Source organism: Dermochelys coriacea, chromosome 4 (assembly GCF_009764565.3).
Source record: "Dermochelys coriacea isolate rDerCor1 chromosome 4, rDerCor1.pri.v4, whole genome shotgun sequence".
NCBI classification, from domain to species: Eukaryota; Metazoa; Chordata; order Testudines; family Dermochelyidae; genus Dermochelys; species Dermochelys coriacea.
This window is the reverse complement of record NC_050071.1, coordinates 28184054-28199275: the sequence shown is the minus strand read 5'-3', so window position 1 is coordinate 28199275 and position 15222 is coordinate 28184054. Positions and strand designations below refer to the sequence as shown.

Here is a 15222-nt window from a genome sequence, read left to right as displayed (position 1 = left end):
TCAGAATTGCAATGTATGGCATTAATTAATGACTGAGAATGGTAACCAAGTCACTGGACATTGGTCCAGTTTGTTTTTAATCCAGAAATGAAGTCCTTGAGAGATCATAACTCTCAGTTAATGTTTTTTTGTGGGTGAGTTAATATATATTCACGTTTACTACCATAAGGTTCTATTTCTAGCAACGCTGAGAAGTAAAGCCTTTTTAAGTGAGCGGCTTCAAATGACTTATAACCAAGAAACCATTTCAGACAGGTGGTAATGCTCTGGGAGAGTTGTCTGAACTTACAACACCACCACCCCCAATAGCTGCCCATAATGTACTGCTCCCAAGTTTAAGCAGGTCCAAGTGCTTCTTTCCATTTAATAATGCTCCTTCCTCCAGGCAGCCCCTCTGGCATAAAACCAAAAAAAAAATAAAAAAAAACACCTTTTAAAGCAGAGTCAATTGGGTGTTTTGAACTCGCACTATATTTGACTTCCAATTCACGAACCAACTGCAGCACATGACAGGAAACCCCTGGGAGACCCCCCCCCATCATTTGGTCTTCAGCTGGCCTCTCCACCCCCGCAAGGATACCTGAAAGAAATTGGAACCAGAATCTGATTAGACTTTCGTGTTTAGCAGTGAAAGGCAGGAGCAGCAGTCGTCTTAAATACAACTGGACTAGCGTAGCGAGGCACATACACACACACACAAGCTATACTTTGATACGTCAGAAACGGAGGAACAGCAGCACCAACTTCAGTCCCACCCTACATGTATATATAAAAATACCCAACAAGTTAGCTCTGCTCTACTTGTAGTAGCGCCGCCGCCAGTACAGCCTCGCCCCTCAAAGGCCGGGGCCTGTAGCGCAGGGAGCGGCCCGGCAGCCGGACACGCGCCGCGCCGCGCCAGCCTCTTCCCTGCTCCGGATGCTGGAGCCGCCGCCGCTCTCTGGCGCGGGAGCCGCTTCCGGCTTTGTACCCCGCCCGCGCCTCCCCATTGGCTGGGAAGGCGCCCACTGGACCGCTGTACGCAAATGCGCATGCGCCGGCCAGACCGGCTGAGTGCCGGGACCGCACAGCCCGGCGGCCGGTCAGGGAGCCAAGCAGGGCCCGGACCCAGACCAAAAAAGACAACTGCGCCTGTGCCCCCGCCCGCCCAACCGCGACCTGAGGGAGGAAGCCGCGCACAGCCGCAGATGGGGCCGGCGGTAACCGAGCGCCTGTCCCCTCTCTGTTTCCACAACCCCTGAACTCGTGCAAAGCACACGCGGTCAGGAGAACCCAGCCATCCGTCTTCTCCTTGAGGTGACGCCACAAGGTGGAGACGGGCAACGTGCTGGGTGCGCGCTGCACAGAAGACAAGTGGGCGGGGGCTTTCTGACACCCCGAGAGCGGGGACCCGCACCTGCACCCCCACACTCCCCTGGGTCAGGCGGGCGCCTGACCACCACCCCCACCCCTGCTCTTCGCATGAGGAAGTCTTGCTGCCGAGCCGCTCCCTGACACCCACCCCCAAGCTTCTAGTTACACGCAGGGTTAGGTGCACACCCACTGCAGTGCCCCTGAACACTTTCCCCAATAAACAGTATGTTCTGGCTTGTAAGATTCAACTCAGGACCAGCACTTGGCTTAACCACAGACCATGAGAATACCCTTACGAGGAACAGAGGTGACAAGGCATTACCGAAACCAGCAAAATCATAGCACATTTCCTAGACACAAGCTAGCACGTTAACCTCCTGGCTGAAGACGTTTCTCTCACCCAAAGTCGGCTGCAGCATTTTCAAAGGAGGCTGCCTGCAACCCACGCTGTCTAGTCGCTTGCCCAGGTGCAGGGCTGTCTTCCGTGCCTTCTATGTATACCCCCGACTTTCATTGTCTCTACTCCAAGGCAGGATAATCCCCTAGGGCTTGCTTTCGCTGGTGTGCTCCTTTTCTGTAGAGTTCACATCTCTTTATTACATAGACTTTGTATGTAAACAGGCATGCATTCTGTTATGTTACAATGCCACATTTACATCCCAACAGAGACATACACCTTTCAGCGTTTAAACACATATTTTCAGTATATGTACATACAACTCCTTACATGGTATCTATACAACATTTCACCACAATATTAATAACTAGCGTGTCCCCAGCATTCAGGCGAGAAGTCCTGACATGCTTTGGGAGAACCAGAACGTTCATAGCAAATTCAGGAGGTTTCTGTAACCCCTCTTGTACGGGACTACAAAAGACTTTGTTATGGCCTAGCCAGGGAACTTCAGCTTTCTCGAGCCAAAAGGTTATTCTGGAACATAAATAGCTGTTTTGTTATTTTAAAATAAAGTTAGTTTTTAAAGGACACAGCTGCTTTGTTATTGTAAAAAATAGTTCTTAAAGAACACAGCTGCTTTGCATGGCCCTTCGCCAAATAGTAAAAAGCCCCCCTTTAAAAAGCACCTAACTTTATATTCATGAGCTGTTTTTGTGTAATGCTTATTAATGCTGACTGTCTGCCCCCTCCGTAACTGCAACGCTTAGAGTCCCCGTTGCAGGTGAGTCACTAACCTTCAATAAAGCCAATAACTCAGAGCTGTGTGTAAGCCTCGTTTTTCTCAGAGTACTCCTAACAGGCCTGTGGTGCTTCGAGCACCTTGGCCCCAAACATTTGGCGCAGCGAGCAGGGTCCTCTGAGAAGCGATGCCGCTTTGGCCGAAGGTAGGGGAAGTGGGGAAGCCGTCGCTGTCCCTACAGCGCATACCAGGATGGCCCTCGACGGAGCGCTGGGGGCCGGTGGCGCGGATTATGGCCGGGTGGGCTGCCCTGGCGGATTGGCCGGAGTTTCAACAGGCTGCGGGGGTCACGCCCGTGCAGCTGGTTGAGGGATTACACTGGCTGCGAGCGAACCGGCGCTCTGGGGTGGAGCAGTGGGCGATGGGGGAGCTAGGGTGGCTCCTGCTGACCGCCGTCCGGGCCCAGGACGAGGAGGTGCTCCACTTACAGCGGGCACTGGAAGGGAAGACTCAGGAATGCACGGCGCAGGCGGAGGCCCGGGCAGTGGATCAAGAAGTTGTCACCTCCCAGGCGGAGCGTGCCCAGGAGCTGAAACGACGCTGCGAAGTGTTGGTTGGCCGGGTAGCGAATAAAAGGTGCCTCAGGCACGGGCAGCAGCCGGTCACCATCGCCCAGATGCGTGTGGTGACCGCTGCCCCCTCCTGGGACCCTGAGATTTGGGATGGGAATATTTGGGACTCCTCGGACGAGGGGGGGGCAGGAGTCCCCTGCCGTGGCTCTGGCGTGCCCGGTCCGGGAGTTGCGGGTGCAAGGAGGCGCCCTACAACCAGAAGTTGTCCGCATGTTTAAAACGAGTGAGTTGCAGAAAATTGTGAAGACGTTCCGACAGGAGCCCGGGGAGAGCGTCCTGCAGTGGCTCGTGAGGGTCTGGGACAATGCAGGTAATACGGTTTTGTTGCTTTCTTATGAATTTCAACAGTTGAGGGTCCTATCGCAAGACTCTCAGGTACGTGCACAATTGGCAAAGCCACCGTGGCCGCAGGCCAGAAGGCAAGACATCAAAAGCCCCTCTTTGTACCGCTGGCTGGCGGTTGCAGTGGAGGCGGCCTACCCCTCGGTGGGATAGTTGGAGGCACAGGTGCGCCCCTGGAAGACCGTTCCGGAAGGGGTGCAAACCCTCCATCAATTGGGAATGGCCTGGGCTGCCTCCACGGGCGGGGAGATGGGGACAAACAATGTACCGGTAACAAAATAAATTAAAGCCACAGTGTTACGCCTAGCCCCTAATAAGTTAAAACCTTCCGTCCTCGCCGTCGTCATGGCAAAGAATGGGCGTGTGGGAGACTTGGCAGCCACCCTTATGCAACTGGAGGCCACCTTGGTGGGTGCTAGGCCAAGAGCCAAACGAGCTGCAAAGGGACAGCAAGGTCGGGGACAGGAGAAAGGGGAGTTGCGGGTGCCCCGGAAGACCTTGTGGCTAGATCTCTTGCAGGCTGGTGTCCCTTGCAAGAAAATCAATGAAAAGCCAACGGCGGACTTATTCAAGCGGTGGATGCAGCTGCCCCCCACCAAACGTAGTGCCGGAGAAAAAGGGGAGAAGAGTGTGGAGCGAACCAAGCTCGCGGAGCCCTCTGCTCCGCCAGCCGAGTGGAAACTGCCACGCCCATATTGAGGGCGTGGCAGGTCCTCCGTTCCATGCGTCGCGGCAGCCACACACGGCAGGGAGGCGGAGGACCAATGCCCCTATGTACCCCTAGCAATTCGCTGGCCAAGGAAAAAAGTCCAACACGTGTTGGCGTTAATAAATACGGGCGCTAAGGTCACCATCTTGTACTCCGCACAGACCCAGGGCTGAGCCACTGTCATTAAAGGCCTTGGAGGAGTGGAGATCCTGGCATATGAGATTACTGTCACTCTAACCCTGGGGAAGGCTCCCCCGTTCCGGGTCACTGTTTTGGTGGTCGCTATTGGAAAATACATACTGGGCATCGACGTCCTGCGGGGTCGCTCTGTGGATACCTAGTACGGCCTCTTCGCGTTTGAACATCCCTGGTATGTAAGTGCACCTCGGGTATGGAAGGTACAAGCCTTGACAATGCTATGGGGCTCCCCTCGTTGGGAGCCCGTGGTGTTGCCTCTCCCAATTGCTGTAGTATCTAAACAACAGTATCGCCTCCCTAAAAATAAAAAACCATCCAAACAATCAGCTCGTTGTTAAAGGCCAAAATTATTTGGCCCATCTTAAGCCCGTACAATAGCCCCCTTTGGCCAGTGCGAAAACCGGATGGGACTTAGCATACAACAGTAAACTATCGTAAGTTAAACAGGGTCACCCCTCCGCTAACAGCGGTCGTGCCGGATATGGTGACTCTGATCGAGCACATCGCAGCAGCTGCCTTGCCCTGGCACACCGTAATTGACCTGGCAAATGCCTTCTTTTCTATCGCCATCGCCCCTGAGAGTCAGGAGCAGTTTGCCTTTTCGTGGCAGGCCCACCAATATACTTTCTTGTTCTGCCACAGGGCTGGAAGCACTCCCCAACTATTTGCCACCAGTTGGTGAGTGATGACCTTGCCCAAATACGGCTGCCAAACATAACCCGTTGTTACCATTACATTAACGACGTGATGGTATCCAGCCCCTCCCGTGAACTGGTGGCAAATGCGTTACATGCAGTTGTTAATGGCTTAAAACCGCGCGAATAAACTCTAAACCCGCAAAAAAAATACAGAGGCCCGCTCAAACGGTAGTCTATCTAGGTATTTTGTGGGTGGGACCAAATCGGCAAATTCCTCAAAAGGTGCAACAAATGGTGCAGGGTTATCCACCACCCCAAACAAAAAAGAAGTTGCATGCTTTCCTCGGTCTACTTGGGTTCTGGCGTGCCTTCATTCCTCATCTAGCCTTCCTGATGCGGCCTTTGCAGGCCTTAGTACGAAAGGCAATGGCCGTGGAGCCATCAAACTGCCTTTGACCTGTGTAAAAAGGCCCTGCTCACTCATGCTCGGCTCCACGCTCCACAGCCTGGGATCCCCTTCGAGCTCGACGTCACCACGGTGACAAATGTGGCTTCTTGGGGGCTATGGCAGCAGGTAGGGGCTCAGCAAAAGAAACCAATCGGGTTCTGGTCCCATACGTTAAAAGGGGCTAAACCCAAATACACCCCCCTAAAAAAGCAGATCCTGGCAGTCATCTAGGCGTTGCAGAATACTGAGCGCGTAACGGGCCCCACCCTGGTCATCGTGCGCATGCCCATTCCCCTGGGGCACTGGGTATGGGCAAAATCAGTCCAAACGCAGACAGGGGTTGCACAAAGCGCAACCCACTTTAAGTGGAAGCATTACCTGCAACAGCGCATGCTGCTGGACCGGCCCTCCCTTTCTACCCCACATGCCCTGTTACTGGGGGCCGTCACGTTCGAGCATGTGCCCTCCCTCACGGAAAAGCTGCCCCCAGTAAAAGACCCCGTGTCCGCCTCTCCAATAAAGGAGGCCCCCTCGGTGAACCAACTGTCCACTGAGGAGCAGGAACATGCATGGTTCACAGACGGGTCAGCCTCCTATACAGCGCAGGGAGCCAGGCAATGGCGGGCCATAGCCTATGCCCCCTATGCAGATGTCGTGGCAATGGCTTGGGGGACGGCCGGCTCCAGCCAGTGGGCTGAATTGCAGACCGCCACCCTAGCAATTGCGGGCGCCCCACCACGGGTTTACCTTTATACAAACAGCTGGATATTATACAAGGGCCTCCGGACCTAAATAACTGCGTGGGAGGTAAAGGGTTGGGAACTTGCAGGCCGACTCCTGTGGGGAGCAGCGTTCTGGCAGCAGCTCCTGCGCTATGCCCAACGGGCCCCTCTGGCCGTGCGACATGTAAACACCCACACAAAGGCTAAAACCTCCGAGGCCCACTAAAATGCGGCGGCCAACGCCATGGCACGGGGGGAGGTCCTGCAGCTAGCAAAACAATACCATATTAAAAAAAGCCACAAAGAAGCCCAAGCAATGCAAATCATGGCCCTCCGCCAAGGCGCCTCCCTGCCCTTAGCGGTCTGTCGGACGGTTCGTGCCAGTTGTCCGGTTTGCTCCCGCTTGGCGCCCATTGCCCTCCCGGGACCAACTGGCAAAATTGCTCAGGCTGCAGGTCCCTATCAAAATTAGCAAATAAACTATATTGGCCCCTTGCCTCAAGAGCAGCGCTGGCAATATGCCTTTACGGCTGTGAATACGTATACTGGCCTGCTATTTGTATATCCCAGCGCCGCTACGGCCGCAGCTACTACGTTGGCTGCGCTACAGCAACTGTGCTCCCGCTATAAAACTCCACGCACTCTACAAAGCAACCAAAAAACCCACTTTATGGCCCAGGCTGTATGGACCTAGGCCGCAGACGTGGCAGTGAACTGGCACTACCATCTTCCATATACGCCTACAGCGAGCGGCCTTATTAAGCGCCTTAACAAGCTCTTAAAAAATCAAATCCTTTGCCTCACCCCCACCCATACGCTCTGCGGATGGTCTGGGGTGCTGGAGCAGGCTGTCTGGCTACTCAAGAATCGTTCGTTGGGTGGCCAGACGCCCTTCCAGTGTCTGGTCTTTCCCCCTGCTGTACATGCCCACCTACGGGTGAGTCTCATACAGGCGCCAGGTGTGATCAATCCCGCGCAAGGCGTAATTACCTTTTACGTACCACACCCTTATGCCCTGCAGCCCAGACAGGAGGTAAACCCCTGGTCCGCCCAGTCGCAGCTCCAGTGTGAGCCACCATGCTTATTTTTCATCACATCATTGATTTCAGGCTTACGATTTTATCCCCCGTATTGGTTAAATTCAAACCGCTCGGTGGGCGCCCTCTCTTGCATCAGCGCTGCAACAAAGCCACTGCAATGGAAGCAAGGAAAAGCCCTGTGTAACCTGTTTCCTTTATCTCCCGCAGGCCTAGAAACCAGCGCCCCGAGCAAGACCAAGTAGCACGTATTGGCTAACGAGCAGTAGACGGTACCACAGCGAAAATCGCAAGCCGCCGTAGTCCTTACCACGGGGGAAAAACAGGCATACATACTCCCCAAAAAAAAAACCCCACCTATCCTCGCATGGTCTTACTCTCCCGCTTGTCACGGCGCTCCTTATGAGCCTCACCACTAAAGGAGCTGCCACCTCCTCCATAATGCCTAGTTGGTGTTAGCCCAAAGTGCTGTTAATGCAACATTGTTTTGCTTACCGCGTACATATGCCGTAGGTGCTGTAATAAAAACCTGTTTCATCGGTGTCTGCACCGACCTAATCCTCGTCCAGCACTATTCCTTACTAAAAACAATTAATAAAACTATTACATATATAAATTTGAATGCTTTAAATCCCACCCAATATAATCTAAACGCGTCTATATATTCATTTCATCTAGCCAATGTAACTGTTGCCTTCTTTTGTATATTCTTTATAAATACCAAGCACGTTAAAGCAAAGCACACCAATATAAAATTAACCTATCATAAATGCACTAAGGTTTCATTTGCATACAAGCATATAAAATTGCCCACAGGATGGTTTCTCTTATGTGGCAGAACCGCTTATTCTTTCATTCCGGCCAATAGTTCAGGGGGCCCCTGCGCCCTTGGCCATGTGGCCCCCCCTTATTTTTCCTTATCCTTCACAAGTCTCTGCTCGCCACTGGAGAGACACCATCCCTCTTAACTCCACCTGTAAAGCCAACGTAACATTAATCTCCAAGGCCGAAGCTCCAGCCCTTGCTTTTTCGTTAATTGGCATTCCTGGGTTAATAGTGCATAATTATTAGGCTGTAAAACACCTTGCGTGTGCTGTCACAAAAGCCATCATCCTAACCTCTACAGTCCTCGCACTCTTTTCACACAAGTTAAGCAAAGTACGCCAAAAAATGCTGCAAAAAAAGCTAGCTATTAATTACTTGTTACTCCGACACAGCCATCCGTGCCAGGAGTTTGTTGGTATGTGCTGCTTTAATGTAACAAACACCAGGCCCTCCATTAAGGCCAATTTACGACGACTCCATCAGTTGGCGATAAAAATCCACCAACAGCAAAAAAACACCTGGCTTTGGTCCTGGCTCTTCACGTGATGGGGTTGGGCTGCCCATCTTGTTCAAGGCCTACTTATTGGCCTTATTGGCTTATATTTTTGCTGCATTTGCGGTCGTGGCCTAGTCTCCCAGTGCTGTGTGCAGTTTTTCCTCCACACTGCATCCTCATGGTCCTTAGCATCGCTCAAAAAAGCAAAAAAAAAAAAAAACTGTAAGGGACTGCGAAAAACTTTGTTACAGCCTAGCCAAAAAACTTCCGCTTTCTTGAGCCAAAAGGTTATTCTGGAACATAAATAGCTGTTTCGTTATTTTAAAATAAAGTTAGTTTTTAAAGGACACAGCTGCTTTGTTATTGTAAAAAATAGTTCTTAAAGAACACAGCTGCTTTGCATGGCCCTTCGCCAAATAGTAAAAATCCTCCCTTTAAAAAGCACCTAACTTTATATTCATAAGCTGTTTTTGCGTAATGCTTATTAATGCTGACTGCCTGCCCCTCCGTTGGACTCCATCCCAGGCAAAGCTCCGGTGTGCTGGGTTCCCCACCTCCATAACTGCAACGCTTAAAGTCCCCATTGCAGGTAAATCACTAACCTTCAATAAAGCCAATAACTCACAGCTGCGTGTAAGCCTCGTTTTTCTCAGAGTACTCCTGCCAGGCCTGTGGTGCTTTGAGCACCTTGGCCCAAAACACCTCTGCACCCCCCTTGCCAGTTGTCATGAACATATTCTTGTGTCACAGACACCAGACCGGTGGCAATGAGTCAATGCGGGGATTTGTGGCTAGCCACCGAGCCCTTTCTTAACCCATCAAACAAGTAACCCCCTGGTCCCAGGAAGTGAGATGCAGCAGCCCTGGCATGGCTCTGTGTTGTAACCAGAAGGCAGGCCGAACTGAACGCCCAGGCAATGCAAAGGAGGTAAGCTACATGTTGCGATAGAACTGCTTGGCCTGTGACATAAGCAGATAGGTCACTTGTCAAAAATCCAAATGCATTTCTATTTTGCCCCGGTACAAATTACAGAGGTACCTTCTGGGGTCAGTACCTGGAATGCTAGTATCCCAAACACAGAGAACGAAAGGTACAGAACAAGTTACTCCTGAGAGCATTCTGCACCAAAAGAAAAAAAATTCTGTGCACAATATTTTAAAATTCTGCTCAATTCTGCAAATTTTATTTGTCAAATAAATGTGGAGACTCCAGCATGGCATTGGGGAGCACAGGCCACTGGCTTCATAGAGGTTGGAGATCACTGTGCAGCTCCCCCCTGGGACTCAGTGGTGAGGCTGCACCCAATCCTGACACAGTGCAAGGACAGGGCCCGGCCCAGATACAGCCCAGGGCCCTGCCCCGCCTTGCTAGGTGCACCAGCAGTGGGCAGGCAGGCTCAGCAAGGCAGGATCCAAGTCTAGAGGGACTTAGTCGGGAGGGAATCCAGGTGTGGGTTGAGAGGGTTCTGGGTGGGGCAATCTGGGTACAGGCGGCTCAGCAGGGGATCTGGCTGCTGGGGGGGGGGGGAGGGGAGGTTGCGGGCCTGGATGCACAGGGGCTTGTTGGAGGGTTCTGGGTGCAACGGTAATGGGACTCTGCGGGGTGAGGGGGTGTCCAAGTGAAACATGGTTGGGGCTCAGCAGAAGGGGGGTCTGATAGACCTTGGAAAGGTGGCACGGGGGGTCTGAGTGTGGGGGAATCAGTGGAGGGGTGCAGATGCTGGGTAAGTGGGGCTCGTCAGGGGGGTTCTGGGTGCGGGGGGGTGAGGCTCAGCAGGAGGGTCTGGGTATGAGAGGGTCTGGAAGCATGGGGTTGGACAGATGGGGGAGCAGCTCCCTCTACAATGATCCCTCCTCCTGCAGTTGAAGAGCAATGGGTGCAGGAAGTGTGGGGGTGGGTGGGTAGTGGGGAAATGTGCGTGCAGCACTTCCTGCAGTTGGGGGAGAAATCTGGGGGTGGGTCTCACATGACCCCAGATACCCCATGCTCCCCAGCTCAGATGGGACTAGCAGCTGAGCCCGGCACATGGTAAGAGCTATCAGCCAGGTCTTCCCCAGTCCCGCTCCCTGCCCCACAACGATTTACCTCTCTGTCGGTTGCCCTGGACACCAAAACATACTGCTGGGGAAGGTTGCATGACCGCTCTTGTGGCTTCCTTATCAAAGAGTCATTTTTCTGTGGGGAAGCAAAGAAATTTGTGAGGGACATAAATTCTGTGCACATACAGTGGTGCAGAATTCCCCCAGGAGTAACAAGTGGAAGAATTGGAACCAATGGATGGGCTGGATTTTAGTGACGTGAAGAGTTTTACAACTTGTAAAATCATCCTAGAAATACACAACCTCCCCTGCAACGTGGGGTGCCTCACAATTGCTGCTGTCGCTTCCAAGCAGGGCCACTCACAAACAGCCAAACAACTTGCAGGTCACACTGAACGTCTTTGTATCGCCACGGCCCTGGTCCAGCAATTCTGACCCCGGCGGCCTGTTAGCAAACACCGGCCACTCTCTGGCTTCTGGCAGCCTCCATTACTATGTATGCGGTGATCCCGACGCACTCCTGGTCTTCCCCACAGAAATGTCTGTCCTGTACTGTCCAAATATATTCGGTCCATTGCCTCTGTGTGGGCACCTTAAATGGTGTTCCCCACAAAATTCACAATGCTGGATGAAATGTGATTAAAGAACAAAAGAAGTTTATTTAACTACAACGAGAGATTTTTTAAAAAGTACAAGTTATAGTCAGAAATGGTTACAAGACAAACATAAAATGCTTCCTAGTTCTCAACTTAAACTAGACATGGTTCAAGATGAAATTCTTACCACAGATTTTCCATAGCATCGCTGACCAAATTACAGGGCAAGATCTGCTCCCTATGTCCAATAGCTGTTTTCTTTTTGTCATCTTAGATGAAAGAGAGAGATGGACAAGAAGAGATAACTTGGGATGTTTTTGCCCCTCTTTTACAGCTCAGTCACCCTTTGGAAATCATGTTCCTGAGCGTGACCCCTGGTTAAAATCTCTTTCCAGCTGAGAGCAAGGAGACACGGAGTTTGGTGGGAGAAAGGTTTCATACTGTTGTTTGCTAAGATCAGATCTGTGTGTTCCTGCCCTGCTTCCTTGTCAAAGAATGACCGCTTAATCAGGGACCGATTAACTCTCCTGTGGGCCCGGGGCTATTAGATTTTGTGGAGTCCCTGGGGGTTTTGAGTGGGGGAGTGGGCTCAGGGCTGGGGCAGGGGATTGGGGTGTAGGCTCCGGCCAGGAGGTGCTTACCTCGGGCTGCTCCTGGGGTACCCGGCCAATGGGACATGCGGAGCCAGTGCTGGGGGCAGCACACAGAGATTCCCTGAACGTCCCTCATCTAGGTTCTGAAGGGGCACATTGGTGAGCCGGTGCTCGCAACTCCAGGCCTGAGTGGGGGCGCCAAGGCTCGGGGACTAGAGTCCGGCCCACGGCGTGGAGACTTCCGCATGCCGGATGAAAAGAAGCAGTGGGCTGCATCCAGCTGGCAGGCCTTCGGGGCCCCGGACTGCAGCCCCTAAAGCCCCTGCATTAATCTAGTACGGCACTTGATAGATGATGACACCTGCCTGGGATATCAACTTGTCTTTTGTGTTTGAGAAACAGGTTTGCCCGCTCTCCAGACATATCCAGTAAACACATAGTATTGATTTTGGCTTAGGTTCATAACTTGACATATAATGTTGCTACATACATTTTACTGTGATATTATTGACGAGCAAGGTTTATTTTTCACATGGTACCCCAAGCAGGCATATTTTGTACAAAGATTTTTACAATCGTGTGTCGGGCGTGAATACAGGGGTGCCTTCTGTCACGGTATCTTATTGAACTTTTCAGCCTTTACTATACCATTATTGACTTTCTGCAATAAACCTGATTATATTATTTGGGCTCTTCTATATATTTCATAACAAACCAAAGCATAGCCAAGCACTCAACACTATAAATTATCTACACTGCCCACCGTCCACATGGGCGGTTAATTACAGGCGGGTTCCTTCTTTAAAAAGCTCATCGTGGATAGACCAGACCCTGGCATCTCTTCAAGAAGCTGGCCACCCTGGGACATTGGCCTTAAATGGTTGGTACATTCACTGCTGAAGTAAACCTGGTCTTTGCTCCTCCTCACCCCCTTGCCCTTAAATAAGGGCCGCCCTCTCCTCTGGCATGCGACACCGCTTTGCCGGGAAGGAGATTAGCCTTGGTCTCAGTGTCTCTCTTCATGCAGAATTATTTCTGTGAATTAAAAAACACCCCCAAAACTATGGAAACGCCAACAGGGTTCCGAACATGTTGTTACAATTTAGCAAAGCGCTCGGGTCCCTGAACAGCTCGTGGAGAGACCCGGCTATACGGCGGTGGGTGGTGCTCCGATTAGACACCCGTGAAACTAGAATGACCCAATGGGGAGAGACGGGGTGGGGGATATCCAGTCTGAAGTGGGGTTACGCAGAAGGAATCAAAAGCAGAATCCAGACCAGAGGCAAACAGCTGCTGGGCTTTCTGAGGGAGCGACGCTTCACTGCATCCTTGAACCCTTTCTGCTCTAGTGACTCCAGCAGTAATACCATCCAGGCGGGCTGTGTTCGTCTGGTGATGTGACTCCTACTCCCCGGGAACTGTAGGGTGCTGATCTGAGAGCAGCAATGAGAGAGAAAGAGCTGAAGGGGGAGAGGGCAGCGACAGCCAGGAGCCAGTGCAGCTGGGCCGCTTGGGATCATTGTTGTGTGGGCTCCGGTAGCGCTGACCAAAATCAGGGCTCACTTATGGCATGGGCATGATTAGCAGTATTATGGGAGCACATAGAAGCTCAAAACCAAGGAAGAGAACCTATGATGTACCCATTATCAGCACCACCTTGGAGGAGAGGCAGGCCATTATGAAGCGCACATTAGCTGCAGCACTACAATTGCGCCCACGGGCTCCCCTTTTTTTTATAGTGCCTGGAGGAACCCCCTGGTATGGGAGCACCTGTCCCAGAACAAAGTGCACATTATCCAGGGACATGCACAGAAATTTAACTTTGATCCCTTTTGTTGGAGCACTGTGTGCCCCCCACCCCACCACTCTGGCAGGAGCATGCTCTTCCCCCCACCCTGGTCCAACAGGAGCTCGCTCTCCCTGCCACCGCAACCCCAGGAAGAGTTCAGTGTCCCCGACAATTATTGGGGAGGGGGCGTGCCTCTGCTTGTCCCCCCTTTTGCATGCCCCGACATTATCATAGCACCTGGGAGGTGCCCCAGTATGAAGTAGACATTATCAGCTGCATTACTGTAACTGCCTCCCCTTTTTAGAGTGCACACTGTCAGCAGCATTATGGTAGCGCCAGGGGGGCGGCAGGGAATTATGAGGATTATAATCATGATCAGCAACATTATGGTAACTCCTTTGGCCTCTGTGGTTTTCTGTTACTCAGGACTATGCTGAACTATTTCCATCTGGCACAATCCAAGTTACTCATGGAGAACACACAGTCCTGTTCCTCGAGGGAATCAAACCACCCAGGCCCTTTCCTTGCTCCGAAACCCAAGCCTGCTTCTCCAGCCCGCCCCATGCCCAAAGGAGCTGTTTCTCTGCTTCCTTCCGGGGGCCTGGCTTCCTCTACTGTCTTTTAACTTTCTACCAAGAACACAGCTGATCCCTCAGCCCCTGCATCCACAACTAATCCCAGAGACACCCCTGAGCTTCTGATCGGCTGTACTATGCGTCCCAGTGTCTCGGGTGGTGGCTTCCCATTGCTCACAGCTATCTCTACACAAAGGGGCATTTAATTGCTCCTTCTGCTTAGCTGGAAAGAAAAGCTCTTCACACACTCAGGTCTGCGATTGTCTATAGATCAAAGAGCCATTATCACCTTCCAGCATAACAACAGTTAATACAGACATATTCTGGGGTGGGTATGAATCCTCATACCTCTGGGGTGGGGGTGCAGGAGCTGTTTATACAGGGACCCCCCCCTGCCCGGTGCTGAGATGCAGCCACCTCTGGGGTAGGGTGCGGGGGCTGTTTATATGGGGATCCCCGTGAGCACTCTGGTTTATAATTTAACCCTTTGGGGACTGCACAGCAGGCAAAGTAAGAGGAGTTTAATCACAGTAACTTTTACTCTCACCACACACATGAGTCACAGCTATTCAGATAAAACAAGCAAAGCCCATATGGCTCCCCCACCTCCTCCCTGTCTCTGCTCACCCCTTTTTAGAGTCCACAGGGGCATCCTCCTCTTGGCATTGTCAGGTGATGCTCAGCTGACGTACCAAGCCACGTATTTCCAGGAGCTATTGAGACATTTTAATGCTGTGGACCAGGCCTCCTCTGGAATCCTAACTAAAACAGAGCAAGACAACTACAATGTTCAGGGAAACAGCCCGCGACTCTTCCGAGAGGAGACTGTAAGAGTTTGGCTTGTTTGGCCTAAAACCAGGGATGTGGTTGCTCCCTGTAAGTACACCAGGGATGGGAAAGAGCGAGTGAAGCTACAGGACAATGCTGTCCCAAAAGCCAATAGGGATAAACTCACCAGGGATCAGCTGAGGCTGGAAATGAGAAGACTGTTGCCACCCTCCAGCAGAGGGGAGTCGGGTTTGGAAAACCCCAAACTAGCTGCAAGCTGGAGCAGTTTCTGAAGGAGATTCTCTGTCACAGCCCTCCCCATAAG

At 52.0% G+C, this 15222-nt stretch overlaps 1 long non-coding RNA gene across 2 annotated transcripts in view; it reads right to left on the bottom strand.

The window, feature by feature from the left end:
* The window catches only part of LOC119855225, a 17058-nt gene extending 1836 nt beyond the window's left edge, over positions 1-15222 (bottom strand). Inside the window, exons 1-4 of one of the 2 annotated variants that reach the window (XR_005292792.2) lie at positions 15085-15222; positions 14757-14891; positions 10623-10712; positions 431-580 (exon numbers count right to left, since the gene is read on the bottom strand). This is a non-coding gene — a long non-coding RNA (uncharacterized LOC119855225). The remainder of the gene's footprint in view (positions 1-430; positions 581-10622; positions 10713-14756; positions 14892-15084) is intronic. The other variant, XR_005292791.2, reaches the window with a different exon arrangement.